Source organism: Dendropsophus ebraccatus, chromosome 2 (genome assembly GCF_027789765.1).
Source record: "Dendropsophus ebraccatus isolate aDenEbr1 chromosome 2, aDenEbr1.pat, whole genome shotgun sequence".
In the NCBI taxonomy this organism is placed as follows: domain Eukaryota; kingdom Metazoa; phylum Chordata; class Amphibia; order Anura; family Hylidae; genus Dendropsophus; species Dendropsophus ebraccatus.
Window position 1 is genome coordinate 128,024,358 of NC_091455.1, and position 19,702 is coordinate 128,044,059.

Consider the following 19,702-nt stretch of genomic DNA (forward strand, 5'->3'; position numbering starts at 1 on the left):
TCCAACCTCTTAGCCATCTTCTCCCCCAGCACGGCTGCACCCTCCCCATTGAGATGCAGCTTGTCCCTACCGTAGAGCCTGTAACCGACCGAGAAGTCGGCCCAGTTCTCCATGAACCCAAACCCCTCTATCCTACACCAGCTCTTGAGCCACTTATTTACCTCCCTAATCTCCCGCTGTCTCTCAGGTGTGGCTCGTGGTACAGGTAATATTTCGGAGAATATCACCTTGGAGGTCCTAGTTTTAAGCTTCCTGTCCCTGAAATCATTTTTAAGGACCCGCCACCTACCTCTAACTTTATAATTGGTGCCAATGTGCACCATGACTGCTGGGTCATCGCCAGCCCCTCCCAGTAATCTGTCAGCCCGATCCGCAATGTGACGAACTCGAGCGCCAGGAAGACAGCACACTGTTCGACGATCCCGGTCTTTGTGACAGATTGCCCTGTCTGTCCCCCTAATAATTGAGTCCCCCACTACCAGTACCTGCCTGGCCTGCCCTGAGCTCCTTTTTCCCACCTTACTGGAGCAGACACCCCCCTGGCTTTCAGAGGCAGTGTCCTGCTGCAGCAATCCCACCCCTGAATCAACACCCCCCTCATCCACCAATTTGGCAAACTTGTTGGGGTGTGCCAGATCAGGACTGGCCTCCCTCACACTCTTCCCTCTACCCCGTTTTCTAACTGTGACCCAACTAGTTGCCTCTTCCTCCTGTACCTCCATGCAATCACTCTCTCCCCCATCTACCCCTTGGAGCGCTTGCTCAGTGAGCAGCAGACCCCTTTCCAGTTTGCTAATGCATCTTAATCGTCGCAGCCGCTCATTTAGATCCAGGATCTGGGCTTCCAAACCAGCAACATGCACACATCTCCCACAATGGTATGCACCCTTGATCGGTTGATCAAGGATTGCATACATCGCACAAGATGTACATTGGGCCACATTGTCAAACATGGTAAATCTACAATAACAGAATTTAAACACGCCTGGGATAAACAAACATCTATCCTAAGATAATAAGAAAGAAAATACTAAAAGGGCAGACTAGATGGACACAGTGGTCTTTTTCTGCCGACAATCTTCTATGTTTCTATGATTTACAGCATTCCCACAAACCACAAGAGAAAACCTGAAATCACATGACTTTCACACTGAAAAAAAAAGTAGGGGATAAAACACCATAGATTAACCTCTTAAGGACATATGACGTACCCGTACGTCTTATGTCCCCAGGAGGTGTTCAGAGCGGGGCCCCCGCTCTGAACCGCCACGATCCCGGGTGCCGCGTGTAGCCCGGGACAACGGCTATTAGCCGGCACGGTCCGATCGCCGTGCCCACTAATAAGGTAATCGGAGGCAGCTGTCAAAGTTGACAGCTGCCTCCGATTACCAGAGGCAGCCGTTCCCTGGTGTCCAGTGGGGGAGATCGCTGTGTGTGGTGCGGGCCGGGGTCCGCTCCAAGATGGCGCTGACCCCGGCACAGCAGCCGAAAGCAAACGAGTGCCGATCTCATTGATTTTGCTGTATAAGTATACAGCAAAGATCTCAATGAGAGATCAAAGTGTATATACTAGAAGTCCCCCAGGGGGGCTTCTAGTATATGTGTAAAAAAAAAAAAAAGTATTATTATTAGTAAAAAGCCCCCTCCCCTAATAAAAGTTTGGATCACCCCGCTTTTCCCATGTTTTAAATAAAAGTAAATAAATAAATAAACATGTTTGCTATCACCGCATACGTAATCGCCCAAACTATTAAAGGAGAAATCCGGCCAAAATTAATTTTTGATATGTTGTTACTTATGAAAAGTTATACAAATTTCTAATGTACATTAATTATGGGAAATGCACATATAGGGCTATTTCCCTTAATTTAGTAGATCAGGAAGTGTTAGAATTCGCTCAGATCCAGTGACGTCACGACGAAAGGTGTAATTCCTATGGAGTGTCCAGCAGGGGGCGCTCTCTATATAGAAGTCTATGGGACTTTATTGTTTCTATGGATTTCTATGTAATGTAATGTAGTGTAGTGTACAGTGCTTTATTGAATGAATACATCTATGGAATACTTTGGGGAGCAAGTGTCCTTGCTCCCCAAAGTATTGCATAAATGTATTTATTCAATACATTAGGATTAGGGATGGTCCGAACCGAGTTCGGTTCGGTTCGTACGAACCCGAACCCTCGGTAATGATTCACGCCCGGAGCGGGCGGATCCAGCGGGCGGACCGCCTGAAAAACTGGGATACAGCCATAGCCATAGGCTGTATCCCAGTTTTCCAGGCGTTACTCCCGCTGGATCCGCCCGCTCCACGGAGCGGGCAGACAGCGGGAGTCTGCTGCCGAGCGTTCGGGTTCGTATGAACCCGAACCTCGGAAGGTTCGGACCATCCCTAATTAGGATATCACAGTAAGCCCGCCGATCCGCCGCATTCCCGCCGCACGCCATCCGCCGCATTCACGCCGAATATGAACCCGAACGCTCGGCAGCAGATTCCCGCTGTCTGCCCGCTCCGTGGAGCGGGCGGATCCAGCGGGAGTATCGCCAGGAAAACTGGGATACAGCCTATGGCTATGGCTGTATCCCAGTTTTTCAGGCGGTCCGCCCGCTGGATCCGCCCGCTCCACGGAGCGGGCAGACAGCGTGAATCATTGCCGAGGGTTCGGGTTCGTACGAACCGGAACAGAACTCGGTTCGGACCATCCCTAATCCTAATGTATTGAATAAATACATTTATGCAATACTTTGGGGAGCAAGGACACTTGCTCCCCAAAGTATTCCATAGATGTATTCATTCAATAAAGCACTGTACACTACACTACATTACATTACATTACATAGAAATCCATAGAAACAATAAAGTCCCATAGACTTCTATATAGAGAGCACCCCCTGCTGGACACTCCATAGGAATTACACCTTTCGTCGTGACGTCACTGGATCTGAGCGAATTCTAACACTTCCTGATCTACTAAATTAAGGGAAATAGCCCTATATGTGCATTTCCCATAATTAATGTACATTAGAAATTTGTATAACTTTTCATAAGTAACAACATATCAAAAATTTATTTTGCCCGGACTTCTCCTTTAATTAATCACATTACTGATCTCGCACGGTAAATAGCGTAAGCGCAAAAAAATCCCAAAGTGCTAAATTGCGCATTTTTGGTCGCATCAAATCCAGAAAAAATGTAATAAAAAGCGATCAAAAAGTCTTATATGCGCAATCAAGGTACCGATAGAAAGAAAACATCATGGCGCAAAAAATGACACCTCACACAGCCCCATAGACCAAAGGATAAAAGCGTTATAAGCCTGGGAATGGAGCGATTTTAAGGAACGTATATTTGTTAACAATGGTTTGAATTTTTTACAAGCCATCAGATAAAGGAAAATTATGCATGTTATATATACTTTTAATCGTAACGACTTGAGGAACATGCACAACAAGTCAGTTTTACTCCAGGGCGAATGGCGTAAAAACAAATACCCCCCAAATAAAAGAAATGCGTTTTTTTTTTTCTCAATTTCACCACACTTTGAATTTTTTTCTGGTTTCTCAGTGTACTTTATGCAAAAATTCAGCCTGTCATTGCAAAGTACAATTAGTGACGCAAAAAATAAGTGCTCATGTGGGTTTCTAGGTGGAGAAATGCAAGTGCTATGGCCTTTTAAACACAAGGAGGAAAAAACGAAAATTGGCCCCGTCCTCAAAGGGTTAAATGGCTATAGTTATTTATATTGAGATGAAAAATGCCAGAAAAGAGCACTAAATAGCACCAGCTATTGAATATAACTCTGTTATCTATATACATGTAACAAAAAAAATGTATATGGACACACAGCAAAAAAATTAAACAAAAATTAATGAAGAAAAAAAAGGTATAAAATGCAAACACTAAATAGGTCCACAGGTTTGACAATTCAATTGCACTAAAGGAACGTCCCGGCTATAGTAATAAAGTGCTGAATTGCAAAGTGCTAAAGGCAAGTGCAAGTGCAAACTCAAGTAGATCCAAATATAAAACTCAAGTAATACATCAGAATCACACAGCAGAAGGCTTGATGTGAACTGATGAAAATACAAGAACCATCTAAATCATGTCAAACTCTGTCCCGCGGGCCAAATAAGGCTCATGGTGCCATTATTTTTTGACTGCTGAGCTTTTCCATTGCTGTATTAAATCTGGCCCACCTGACGTTGCAGCAGATTATGATATGGGTGGTCCGGACAGCCGCTCGGACTGGCTATTTTATAAGAGACTCTTTGGAGAGCTGGTTACTATATAAGACACTATTGGGGAGGGCTGGCTTCTACATAAGAGACTATTAGGGAGAGCTGGCTACTTTATAAGACTATTGGAGAGTTCTGGCTATTATATAAAACCATGGGGAAGGGCTGGCTACTACATAAGAGACTATTTTAGGGACTGGCTTCTATATAAGAGACTATTGGGAGGACTGGCTACTATATAAGAGACTATTTGGAGGGCTGGCTACTTTCTAAGTCTATTGGAGGGAGCTAGCTATTATATAAAACTATAGGGGGGGATGGTATTGTATAAGAGACTATTTAAGGGACTGGCTTCTACATTGGGTAGGGCTGGCTAGTATATAAGAGACTATTTTAGGGACTGACTTCTATATAAGACACTATTGGGGAGGGCTGGCAACTATATAAGAGACTTTTTGGAGGGCTGGCTACTATATTAGACACTATTGGGAGGCTGGCTACTATATTAAGCACTATTAAAATGGCTGGCTACTATATAAGACACTATTGGAAGGACTGGCTACTATGTGGGGCTCTAATAGTAGGCCTGGCTAGTATGTGGGGCTCTATTGGGAGGGGGGTTACTACATGTGGCACAGTTATGGGATTACCTACTGCTTGAGGGATATAATGGGTAACTACCATGTGGGGACATTTACTTTAGGATAGTCAGTGCCAGGAACGCTGCATGCAATCTTCATTAAATATTAAGATTAGCCCGCGACTTTCTCCAATTTATTTATTTTGGCCCACCGCTGACACCCTCCTGTAACTGCCCGGAGCGGAGGATTCTCCGCTCCGAGCAGTTTAACCCGTTAAATGCCGCTGTCAAACCATGACAGCGGCATCTAACGGGTGCCGGTGTGTCCCGGTCGCGATCGCGATGTCCAGCGGCGCCGTCCGGTGTCCTGGTGGTCTCCATGGTGATCCGGGGTCCTAATGAAGGTCCCCGGGGTCACCATGGAGATGCCTCATGCTGACAGGGGTGGCCGTGGCTATTGCCCTTCAGCATGAGGCATGATACAATACACTACAGTACATCAGGTACTGCAGTGTATTGTATCAGTGATCTAAGTATTTTACACTAGTGTACAGTAATGTACACTAGTGTAAAAGTAAAAAAAAGTGTGCACCAAACACAACACAGCCCCCCCCCCAATAATAAAAATGCATTACATTCCCCATACACAATAAAAGTTGACATAAAAGTGATCAAAAACACAAATCATATGCATATTTGGTATCGTTACGTCCGTAACGACCCAATCTATAAAACTTTATCAATAATTACACCGCACGACACACACTGTAAAAAATTTTTTAAAAACAGTACCAGAATAGCAGTATTTTATCAATCTGCTTTAGAAAATACGTTATAAAAGAGATCAAAAAGTCATATACATATAAAACTTGGTATCAATAGAAACTACAGATCTTCCCGCAAAAAATAAGCCCAAAAACAGCTCTGTCACGCAAAAGATAAGAACGCTATGGATCTTGCAATGTGGCGACGGTTTTTGTGGGTTTTTGCTAGGAAGATAGTTTCTATTGCGCCAAAGCGGTAATAGTTTAAAGAAACCTACACAAATGTGGTATCGCTGTAACCGTAGAGACCCAGAGAATACATGTATTATGTTATTAGTGACTGCCGATACGGATTTTTACGGTGATCACCAATGGGCTCTATTCTGCTGCCATCAGCTCTTTATGGCGATGGCGCAGAATAGTGCAGCGGCGCCGGTAATGCCCGCAGCCCCCTCCTCTCAGCTATCGGAGGTAGCTGAGGGGTTGGGGTAGAATGTGGGGTCAGTCCCGGCCACTCCCCTCACCGGCGATCGCCATTATTACCAGTATAACGGCGGCCATCGGTAACGGGCATTGCCAGTGCAGCTGAACGCTTTCATCTCTTCTCACAGTGAATCCACAGTGAGAGGAGATGAAAACATGCCCCCCCCCCAGAATTAACCCTAGTGACCTGGTCATTGACCCTTCCCTCCATGGGCGGCCATCTGATCCAAGATGGCCGCCACCATCACTGTGAACAGACTGTTCACAGTGATTGATTCCTAAAAATTATAAAAGCTCCTTTCTCTCCACCACCGCTATATACCGCTGATCGCTTGTTCCAAATGGTGCCTGCACTTTTTTACCCCTGTCACCACAGTCAAAAGTCAAAAGGATTAGCTGTAACCACTCCAGATTACCCGTAACCACCCCAGATTACCTGTAACCCCCCCAGATTGCCCGTAACCCCCCAGACAGCCCGTTACCATCGCAGACAGCCCGTAACCACCACAGATTGCCCGTTACCATCGCAGACAGCCCTTCGCCACCTCAGATTGCCGGTTGCCACCCCAGATCACCAGTGAACACCACCAGATTGCCCGTCACCACCCCAGATAGCCAGTGAACACTACCAGATTGCTCGTCACCACCCCAGATAGCCAGTGAACACTCCCAGATAGCCAGTAAACACCCCCAGATAGCCAGTAAACACCCCCAGATAGCCAGTAAACACCCCCAGATTGCCCGTAACCACCCCAGATAGCCAGTAAACACCCCCAGATTGCCCGTACCCCCCATATAGCCAGTAAACACCCCCAGATTGCTCGTAACCACCCCAGATTGCCCATAACCTACCCAGATTGGCACAGACTGCTCGTAACCACCCCAGATTGCCCATAACCACAACAGATTTCCTTTCGCAACCTCAGATAGCCAGTAAACACCCCGAGATTGTCCATTACCACCCCAGATAGCCAGTAAACACCCACATATTGCCTGTAAATAAAATGACACTCCTTCCCTTCTGAGCCCTGCTGTGTGCCCATACAGTGGTTTATGCCCACGTACAGGGTACTGTTCTACTCAGGAGAACCTACGTTACATATATTCGGGTGAGTTTTCTCCCCTGTTCCTCGTGAAATTGAAAAATTTCAAACTAAACAAACATGTTATTGGAAAAATTAATTTTTTTCATTTTTACGGTTTAGTTTTGAATACTTTCCTCCAATACCTGTGGGGTCAAAATGGTCACCACACCCCAAGATGAATTCTTTGAGGGGTGTACTTTCCTAAATGGGGTGAATTTTGGGGGGGTTATTCTGCTGACACTACAGGGGCTCTGCAAACGCACCTGGCGCTCAGAAACTTCAGAAAAATCATGCACTGAAAAGGCTAATTGGCACTCTCTTCCTTCTGAGGCCTGCTGTGTGCCCATACAGTGGTTTATGCCCACATATGAGGTACCGTTCTACTCAGGAGAACCTTTTTTACATATATTGGGGTGAGTTTTCTCCCCTGTTCCTCGTGAAATTGATAAATTTCAAACTAAACAAACATATTATTGGAAAAATTCAATTTTTTCATTTTTACCGTCTTCTTTTGAATACTTTCCTCTAATACCTATGGGGTCAAAATGTTCACCACACCCCAAGATGTATTCTTTTAGGGGTGTACTTTCCAAAATGAGGTGACTTTTGCGGGGGTTCTATTTTGCTGACACTAGAGGGGACCTGCAAACACACCTGGCGCTCAGAAAATTCTTCAGCAAAATCTGAACTGGAAATTGTCGCTCCTTCCCTTCTGAGCCCCGATGTGTGCCCATAAAGTGGTTTACGCCCACATATGGGGTACCATTGTACTCAGGAGAAACTGCGTTACAAAATTTGGGGTGCATTATCTCTCATGTTGCTTAGGAAAATGAGATACTTTAATCTTAATAAATATATTATTGGAAAATTTCTATTTTCCATTTTTTTCCGGCCTAATTGTGAATACTTTCCTCCAGCCCCTGTAGGGTTAAAATGCTCATTATACCCCTAGATTAATTCTTTAAGGTGTCTAGTTTCCAAAATGGGGTCACTTATGGGGGTTTACAATATACAAGCCTCCTAAATCAACTTAAAAAAAGAAAATTTTATAATTTGCTGATACATTTCTAAGCCCCGTAACACCCTAAAAAAGTGAAATATGTTTACGAAATGAAGCCAGAATAAAGAGGACATATTCATAATGTGACTTACTAACTAATTTTTGTCATGGGACTTTCTTTTTTTAGAAGCAAAGAATTTCAAAGTTCGTAAAGTGCAAATTTTTCAAATTTTTCATGATATTTTGATGTTTTTCACAAAAAAAAACACAAGATAGTGACCAAATTTTGCCACTAACATAAAGTACCATACAGTATGTTACGAAAAAACAATCTCAGAATCGCTAGCATACGTTAAAGCATCACTGAGCTGTAAGCGCATAAAGTGAGACAGGTCAGATTTTGAAAAATGAGCCTGGTCATTAAGGCCCAAATAGGCTTGGTCCCTAAGGGGTTAACACCCCTGATCTAAATCAACAGTAGATGCGATATAAAGCAAGTTTGCAATATACATTTTTCTTTTTTTTTGTTATGCTGTAAAACAAAGCTGAACTTCCAGGTTCAGTCTCCTGAAGGCAGATTTTTAGTCTTGTGCTGATTAAAAAAGAAACTGACTAAACACAGGAAATCTGACCTGTACAAAGATTCACGGCTTAATGAGTCTATCAATCACATGCCTTCTCTATGAGCGTTCAGATGGCTTGGGACACACAGGACTTCCTGTTTTTTGACTGTTTACTGTTTTTTTTAGACTCTGTGTCAGAACACAGGAAGTGCCATGTTCTCCATGATAATTAAAAAAAAAATAAAAAGAATGCAAACATGCTTTATATTACATCTTCTTTTGATTTAGGTTTTGGAAGTTATAACCACAGGTACACTTTAAAGCCAAAATGGGTGTGGAGTAAACATTAATTGTCCATTGGCCCGGGCCTTGGCAATGGTTGTGCCGTAAACAGCAAAAAGTTTATGGAGCATAATAAATCCCATGCTAAGTTGTTGAAAAGTGCTCTTCAGGAGGGGCAAATAGACTATGTCAAAGGCCTCCTTTGCATCAACAGAGAATAGGTAAGCTGGAATTTCATGATGTTGGGAACATTAAATGAGGGGCAATGTCTTGTTTGTATTATACCTTTTGCAGAGAATGAATATAGCAGCAATCTTCTATTATTCAGTGCAATTCATGATAAAGCATAAGAGCAACAGCCATTTTGTGGCCTCTCACTATGTCATCTAGCTCCGGAATGAGAATAAGATCTGTGCTCATTCCTTAAACGTGTAGTATAAAACCTGGAAACTTTTTTTGGACCTTTAAAGCCTCTTATATTAAGGTAGAACATAATAATGAATACAATGACTGGAGGGGTAAAAAGGAAATGGTAGAGAGAGGGAAAGGAAAAAGAAAGAGAAAAAAGAGGGAAGAAAAGAAGAGTAGACCATGTAAAGTACCCCCAAAAATAAATCAGACAAAAATAAATCAAGGCTAGACACTTCGGTTACTGCAGAGTAAGAGTAAACAACCACAACTAAAGTCTAATTGTAAATGTAAAATCACATGTGGGACCCTAATGGTGTAAGGGAAATAATCTAGGTAGTGATATGACTAGAAACTTATATGTCTCTAACGGCAGACTGAGAACAGTATAACAGTATCAAAATAAACTGTCTATAAATGAGAAAAGTGAGATGCCTCGGTTCAGAGCCCCAACCACATCCTCAAAGGAATGCAATGTGGCTAAAGGCAATGGGTTTGGTGACCTCCAATGAGTAGAGAAGGTTTATTAGCCATTAACAAAATCATTAGTAACTGTGTGGGAGAAACTATAAAATACAATATGTGAATGTCTAGGAGAGAAAAGACAGACCGAGTGGTGAATAAAGCCAACTAGAAAATCTATGTGAGAAAAGGTCAAGGCGCGGCATGGAGAGAACTATAAGGATTAGTGATGAGCGAGTACTAAAATGCTCGGATGCTTGTTACTCGAAACGAAAATCTCCTGATACTCGAGTGCTCGTTTCGAGTAACAAACCCCATTGAAGTCAATGGGAGACTCGAGCATTTTTTGAGGGGACTCAGGTCCGGTAGAGGGAAGGTCGTGTGAAAACCTGTTAACCTCAGTAATTGATGGAAACACAACGGAAATGGACAGGAAACATGTATGCATGCCTCTGAGGCTGCTGTGCAACAGCCTGGTTAAAACAGAGGTAGGCAGAGGGACCACCCAAAAACTCAGCCTGACTCAGCATGGCAGTAAGAACACAGGGAACCATTAAAACAGAGGTAGCTTATCATGAACCACCAAAAAATCCAGCCTGACATAGCATAGCGGTGAGGACAAAGTGAACAAGGTAGAAGCGGTAGCCAGTCAGCCTTCCAAAAATTATACCAGACCTAGCATGGCAGTGAGCTCACAGAGAACCATTAAAAGTGAGTGAGGAAGAAAGTGAGCCTCCTCAAAATTAGGCCAAACACCTGCATGGCATTGAGCACACAGAGAACTGCAAGGATCAGCAGTAGCCAACATGGAGGCCAGGCAGGAGCAACAGTAGTTAACATGGAGGCCAGGCAGGATCAGCAGTAGCCAACATGGAGGCAAGGGCAGGCACACTAGTAGTCAGCAGTAGTCAACATGGATGCCAGTTAAGGCCCAGCAGTAGCCAACATGGAGTCTCCTGCATGTTTATTGGCTGAGAAATAGCGCCCAAACTTACAGGAAACGGATGATGAGATTTCCTCGAGTATCGCGAAATGCTTGTCCGAGTAACAAGTATCATCGAGTACCCTAATACTCGATCGAGTACCAAGCTTGGACGAGCACGTTCGCTCATCACTAATAAGGATGTAAAGAATGTTTCTCCCAAACAATCATCTATCAGTGTACGATGTAAGAATAAACAAAATTAAGGTATAATAGATATATACATGAGCATTATCCGCAGATAGCTCACCTGCATAGTGTATGATTGTAATGACTAGACATGAAAATAATATCAGCTTTCCCAAAATAAACAATTCAACATGTCACTGTGATGATTGGGTAAAGGATTCAATGGTGAGTCAGATATTCAGAAATGTACTCCTCAGGCTACAAAAGGCAGACATAATATTTGACCTATTATTTTTTTCCACCACCATTACTAGGCACTATATGAGAACCCACATAGTGGCATACACGCTATGGATAAAGAGGCACACAATAGTAGGGAATCATCATAATGCCTTTAATGTAAAAAGTATTTGAAGATAGAAATAGGAGGAGAAGCAAAAATATGATCCATTGGATCCCAGGAAAACCTATACCAGAACAGACAACATGGTCATACCACCTTGTTGTCATAAGGCATACTAATAGGAGGGATAGGCACATTGACAAAATGTTCACAAAATAAGGAAGTAGAAGGTGTAGCAGCACCTTTGACAAGTTATCTGGTATAGGTCGCATAGGGGGACTTGGTCCGCTTAGCCCTCACTATGTATGCAACACACCTCTCGACGACAGTACCACAACAGCAGCACTGTCTACACTGACAACTCCAGGTCAGGATTTCATATGTGTGGGTCCCCACTTGTTGGGTGAGGATGATGCCCACAAGCAGGGGTGCAAAAGCCTAAAGGAGGACATTGAGGCCTACACAGCATGGTGTGTCTTTTGGCCATTGTTTTCCAGGTCATCCACCACAGAGAGGAGGTCCTGGATCTGGCTGTTAAAGTGGTCTAAGGCAATTTGCTAATGAAACTGTGTTCCAGAAATATTGGTTACCTTTTTTTCTAATCTGTAGACCCTATCAGTGAGGTTAGAGAGGTTGATATTGAGAGTTTGCACCTTTTTTTCATAGGTTGTCGTTAGATGCTGGATATAATATTCCATATCCTGTTTCCAGTGGGAATAGAGTTTGCACTATAGCCCTCACTACAGGAGTCCAGAGGAGAGTTGTCTTGTTGCAGCTCAGCTCCCCTAGTAGTGTTTTGCAGAGATGGGACACCTTTTGAGACATGGGAAAGGTAAAAAACAGAAAGTTCTCACTCAGCACTTGGAGCCATAGCTAGGCCATGCCACTTGAAAATTTTGCATTTCCAATAGCCAGGACAACCTTCACATTTCTGACCTGTACAAATAAAACTGAAATTACAACATAAAGAATCATGCGTAACCCCTACCCCTTTAATTCATGTATACTGAAAGTAGGCATCTTGCACATTATTAAAATGCCACTCTATATATACACAATTATGCCAGCACGTCCTTTGCTGTTTTGTTTTGTCACTTCAAGGCTATGTTCATATAACTTATGAGACCGGCCGTTCCGTGACCCCGACCGGGCACGAAACGGCCGGTCTCTGTTCGGATCATCCCGTCTGGTACTTAAGTACCAGCCGGATGATCTTTCCGGCCGAAGGGTTCTAATGCGGGCGCATCGTCGCACGCCCGCATCAGAACCTCCCATAGCACACAGTGAAACGAGCGGCTGGACACGCTTGCTTCACTGTGTGAACTGACAGAGTTTCCTACGGCCACAATTCATTGAATTGCGGCCACAGAAAACTGACATGTCAGTTATTTGCGCCACCGCACGGGATCCTGGCCGGAGCGTATACGATGTGTATACACTCCATCCGGGATCCCATAGAAGCAGAGGCAGTGTTCCACAACGTGAAAAGTACGGCCGTTGTTGCCATCGGCCATACTTTTACGTAGTGTGAAAATAGCCCAAATCCAGAAAAAAATGTAATGAAAACTGATCAAAAAGTCGCATACACACAAACAAAGTACAAATAGAAAGTACAGATCATGGTGCAAAAAATTACTTCTCACACAGCCCCATACACATAAAATTAAAAGCGTTATAAGGATGGTAATAGAGCAAATTTTAACACATTGGGCATCATTTATTAAGTCCGGCATTTCTGCGCCGGACTTAAAAATGTCCCCTCAGCTACCGACACTAGGGAGATTTATGTAGAGGCGGACTGAGAGCTGCAGTAAGTTTTCTGCGTATCTTTAAGAGAAAACAATAATGAATCGCGTGGACTCTTTGTCCGCGCCCCCGAATAACCACAAAATACAATGGTGCTGCACTCCAGTGAAATATGATGATCTTTATTGTGACGCCTATTTTTTGGCTATTTTCAGCCATTTTCAAGCATGGTGATAAAGATTTGAAATTACACTTTAAGGCTTGTTCACACAGTGTATTCTTTTTTTGACAAGAATGGCCATTGTTGCCTTTTAACAAGACTGGTTCTTATTAAATCTCTCTCTTACTTAAATCTCTCTCTCTTAAATACAAAAGTAACTTTCTAACACATGTTGAGCTGAAGGGAAAAAATGTTAGCCGGAGTACCCCTTTAAGCTCTGTTCACATTGGTGTCACTGACTGTAGTATCCCTATTTGTACAATATGTCTTTATCATTTGTACATTGTAATGGAACTCTATATGTGCACAGTACAGTACAGTGGATCCACTGAACCGTCACTAGCGATGGCACTAACCGCACCAGGGAGCGGAGTCTAAGGGGCCGCTGGTTTCAACAGGGCCCGCCGCAAGGCGGGATGGGCTTGCTGCGGCAGGCGACCCCCAGGTCGCTACCCCTGGCTTGGTTGCTAGTGACAGCAGGCGAGGCGTGGCAGGAGCAGTAGGCAGGAGATAGTGCAGGCAGAGGTCTGTAGGCGTAACCCCAGGTGGCAGACAGTACTCAGGAACAATGGGTTAAGTAGCGGACAGGGGCTAGGGACCGGGTCAGCGGACAGGAACTAGGAACAAGGACTGAGGTCACGAACAACAGGGAGCTGGGCCAAACGCTATGGGAAGCATGTAGAGGCTCCAACACCTGTGGTGGGGCAGGGCTGGAATTTATAGGAGAGTGTGATAGTGCAAGAACCAATTAGGGGCGGACTGCCCCTTTAAATCTGAGACAGCCAGCGTGCGCGCGCCCTAGGAGACGGGGACGCGCACGCCGGCTGGCACAGCGACGGACAGGAGCGGGGCGAGGAGAGGCACCCCCAGGGGCCGAAGTGGCAGCAGCGCCGGGTCCCTGCATGTGGACACCGGCAGCTGCAGAACAAGGTGAGGGGTCCGGCGGCGGTCCGGAGCGCGGGACGCCGCCGCAGCCCTGACAAGCTGCATTATCTAGCATAAGTATATGGTAATTTATTTTATAATGAGGGCACTAATTGTAACTGAGCATCTATTATCTATGCATTATTTTATATTCATGGCTGTCCCTATGAACTTTCCCTTGAAATTTTATGTATATGTGAACACCCCTGCGCACTACAATATCACAGATCTGATATGAAGAATGTAGGCCCTATTGTTATGTATCTACTTTATAATGCAAATATGGTCCTGATTAGTATGCCATTGGCAAAACTGGAATGGATTTTTTTTTTTACACTGCAGCTCATTATTAGTGGTAATGCTAAAGAGTTTTACCAGTTCCTATTATGTTCAAATGTCATCTCACAGGATGCAAATCTTTTCTTTTCATTAAGGAAAACTAATTTACAAACAAAACAGGATATATTTTTGTATTAAGCATGCTTTATAAAGGAAATAGTATCAAAAGCTGAGAAGTAATTAGACTAAAACTTGAAGATGAAAGAAGACTGCTTTTCAAAGGAGAATAAGAACTGTCTTGAAATGTCCCACATTACAGTGATAGTTTTGAGATCAAAAGAATTCAGGCAGAAAATATACTGCATAAGATTGTAAGAAAATCTAATCACCTAATCTAAAGAAAATAAATAAAACATTAAAGTTAAAAAAAAAAAAACATTTTGGTTTCAAAGTGGTATTTAAAACAAATGTTAAAAAGTCACAAATAAATAATATTTATACCTTGACCAAGTTATTAATTTATCTATTGTCTATTTGTCTATTACATTTTGAGATGGGTTCAAATGGCAATGGGTTCAAAGTGCAGACATTCAGTGTTATTTTCTGGGTATAGACATCTGAATTGGGTGATTAAAGTTGCTACACAGCAATTTTAGCCTCAACATGGGCTGTGAAGCCAAAGGATATTGTATTGCACTACAATGATTGTGCTGCATTACTGCTTTGGTAGGTGAATATGGTTGGTCACAGCCACTTGTGGGATACAACTCAACTCACTAAATTTCAAAACGATGCACAGACTTCTCCCAGCTCTTTCTCCCTGACTCCCACACTGCAACTGGTACCATGCTGCTCCAGTCCCTCTAGTATAGTCACTTCTGAGTTTGTGAATGTGATGTAGTAGACTCGCTTAGGCAATCAGTTGCTGTAGAGATGTCCCGTCTCAGCCATACACTGGCTGGACGGGCCTTCTACATCATGTCCCCAAACCCTCAAACTGAAACATATGACTGGAGTCAGCGTGGGAGCCAGAGTGGTTAGTGCATGTTATTTTTCCCCATTCACTCCCTCCTCGGGGATACTTTTTAAAAAAGTCCTGCACAGATAACCTCTTTAAAGTCAATAAAGGTGTTGCCAAATAAACTATTTAGTATATTTTTATTAAACTTTACAGTTGAACAGATAAAAAATGCCCAGGACGATGGGTTTCCCACAGGACTAGACTGTCCTAATTTATTTTCCTGGTATTTAGTTCACTAGCTTATTTAGATTGGTTAGTTCACAGATTACATAATGATCTATAACCTATGAGCCTCCTCAGGAAACAGAGCTGTAATCGGCAGCCATGCCTGTTTACTCCACCTGGTATCATGATCTTTTACAATCTTTTATCAACTTTTTTTTAGAATTTTGCAAAATATATAGGCTCTATAAAAACATGTCATAGCCAGAGCATGCAATTATTCTAAAAACTCACTGGGCAAAAAAAAAAAAATTGCAAAAATAAAAACACCATGTGGGTAAGACATCTCATATTACTCTATTGTTACTCCCAGCTAATTTATAGCTGCAATGATTTGGGGTCCCTCATTTTTATATATATATATATATATATATATATATATATATATATTGCAGAGTTCAATAAGACACTAGGATATTTTTGAAAAAGTGATTGCATTATCAAAATATTAACTAATGAAATGTGATCATTTTACCAAAATGATATCAACAGCCAAAACTAAAAGCTCAGAGTGTAGTAGAAGAAATCTGTTTCTAGTGACTTCTTATCAGACTCCCAGAGCCGGGAAAAAAATTAACTAAACAAACTAATTGAACTGATCTTTTGAAATACTCTTTTAAATGAACTAGATCATAGTGACCTAATCCCCAAAATGAACTAGATTTCCCATGACTATTCCACATGACCTCATTGCAATCAATTGGGCATTTCACTTAATGTAATGCAAGTTAAAGCACAAGCAAGAACCCAAGCCAGCTGCTATAAAAACATGGCAAAGTATTTTGTGGATTTGTGATTTTTGATAATGTGTATGGGTTGACTTCCAATTCACTCAATGTACTCTGCCCTTTCTGAAAGGTGAGGTTAGTTACAGTCATGGCCGAAAGTGTTTGCACCCCTGAATTTTTTTCAGAAAATTAAGTATTCCTCCCAGAAAAATATTGCAATTACACATGTTTTGTTATACACATGTTTACTTCCTTTGTGTGTTTTGGAACAACACAAAAAAAGGTAAATTTGACATAATTTCACGTAAAACTCCAAAAATGGTCAGGACAAAATTATTGGCACCCTCAACTTAATATTTGGTTGCACACCCTTTGGAAAAAGTAACTGAAATCAGTTGCTTCCTATAACCATCAATAAGCTTCTTAAACCTCTCAGCTGGAATTTTGGACCCCTCTTCTTTTGCAAACTGCTCCAAGTCTCTCATATTTGAAAGGTACCTTCTCCCAACAGCAATTTTAAGATCTATCCACAGGTGTTCAATGGGATTTAGATCCAGACTCATTGCTGGCTCCCCAGCGCTTTGTTTCCTTCCATTTCTGGGTGCTTTTTGAAGTATGTTTGGGGTCATTGTCCTGCTGAAAGACCCATGACCTAGGACGCAAACCCAGCTTTCTAACACTAGGCCCTACATTGCCACCCAAAATCCTTTGGTAATCTTAAGATTTCATAATGCCTTGTACACAGTCAGGGCACCCAGTTACAGAGGCATCAAAAAAATCTCAAAACATCTCAGAACCACCACCATATGTGACTGTAGGCACAAGCCAAAAAGACAGAAATGGCTGCACATCGCACCCATGGCTGACACGAAAGCTTATTCAGCTACATTTAAAACCAACATCAGAAGTTAGTATATAATTTGGCCAAACCATATTGCCTCATGTACCACGTGCAGGTCTTCTGATACACATGAGTCCCTAACCAAAAAACATCACTGTGCCGGTCAGCGACCACAATCCCCGCAAAATGTGCGCAAGCAGAGAAGGGGGGCCACGGATTGGCCCTGCAACCCCATTATCACAGGACCAGACCCTAAAGGGTCCCCCTGGAGCCCGCAGGCACCACCGGCGGAAAAAGTGGACGCCAAGCAACACAAGTGTGAACAAGCTCTTACCTCTCTCTCTCCATTCCTCTGCAGGTAGAATGGGAGAATATTAGGAGATCCTCCCCTTATGTACACAGGTGCTTCCTGCTAATTTGGATCACATGGGTCTTACAAAGCACGAGTGCTAGCCACAATGAAAAAAGGGACAGAATACATAAAATATGCACAAGCCAAAAGACAGAAATGGCTGCACATCGCACCCATGGCTGACACGAAAGCTTATTCAGCTACATTTAAAACCAACATCAGAAGTTAGTATATAATTTGGCCAAACCATATTGCCTCATGTACCACGTGCAGGTCTTCTGATACACGAGTCCCTAACCAAAAAACATCACTGTGCCGGTCAGCGACCACAATCCCCGCAAAATGTGCGCAAGCAGAGAAGGGGGGCCACGGATTGGCCCTGCAACCCCATTGTCACAGGACCAGACCCTAAAGGGCCCCCCGTGTGACTGTAGGTACTGTGTTCTTTTCTTTGTAGGCATATTTCCGTTTTCGGTAAACAGTAGAATGATGTGCTTTACCAAAAAGCTCTATCTTGGTCTCATCTGTCCATGAAATGTTTTTCCAGAAGGATTTTGGCTTACTAACACACATTTTGGCATACTGCAGTCTAGTTTTTTTTATTTGTCTGTGTCAGCAGTGGGGACCTCCTGGGTCTCCTGCCATAGCGTTTTATTTCATTCAAATGTCGATGCATAGTCCGAGCTGACACTGATGAACCCTGCGCCTACAGGACAGCTTGAATTTCTTTGAAACTTGATTGAGGCTGTTTATCTACCATTCGGACTATCCTGCGTTGAAACCTTTTATCAATTTTTCTCCTGTGTCCACGTTCTGGGAGATTAGCTACAGTGCCATGAGTTGTAAACTTCTTGATTATGTTGCGCACCATGGACAAAGGAACATCAAGATCTCTGGAGATGGACTTGTAACCTTGAGATTTTTCTTATTTTTTCACAATTTTGGTTTTCAAGTCCTCATGCTGTTCTCCATGCTTAATGTGGCACACACAGACATACAATGCAAAGATTGAGTCAACTTCTCTCCTTTTTATATAGTTTCAGGTGTGATTTTTTAAAATTGCCCACACCTGTTACTTATCACAGGTGAGTTTGAATGAGCATCACATGCTTGAAACAAAGTTATTTACTCTCATTTTTGAAAAAATGCAAATAATTTTGTCTGGACCATTTTTGGAGTTTTGCATGAAATTATGTAAAATTTGCAACAATCTTTTGGGAGGAATACTTCATTTTCTGGAAAAAAAAATTCCATGTATGTGTGGTGTGCATATATGTGTGTAATGTAAACATTTTGTGAGACATTTATTAAGACCATCATACTTGTACGCTGGTCATAAATTAGGCCCTGCTCCCATTTACTCTGTCAAAGTTACTAAGAAGGGCACACATCTTAGGTAAATCTGTCGGGACCTGCGGGCTCCTAAGCAGGTTAAGATTTCTGCCATGATTTACACCTGCTAGCAAATCAGGCACAGGAGGAGGCCTACGACTGGCAGACGCCATGAAGAAAGTAAGAATCTGTGCCTTCTCTGTGGCGTAGACCAGGAGTACAACATTAATAAATGTTCCTTTTGTGTGTATATGTATATGTGTATATTGTGTGCATGTTATCCACAAGGGCTGTGTTGTGTGTGTATAAATAAATATATATATATATATATATATATATATATATATATATATATATAAAGTGACTATAGTGACTATAGTGGGGGTTACTCACTCGCTGGGATCGCCATCTCCTGGGCCTGAGACGGTTGGCACATCACAAATTGCAGTCCAGTCAGTGCTGTACGCTTTATACGGACCACAGTCAGCTTTATTTGTCCATTCAAAGAAAACACAAGACATAGGCAACACTGCCAATAAAATAAAACCTAGGCCATCTAGCCACTGATTAACACCACAGCTTCCCTAGCTATCTTGTATGAGCCTAATGCTCAATATCACCAGCTCCACTGGTCTCGACCAGACTTGTCTGCAGCTCCCACAGGCCTAGCACTGCCTGTGTTCTCCCACCCTGGGAGTCTTCACCTGGGAAGCTCTGGAGTCTC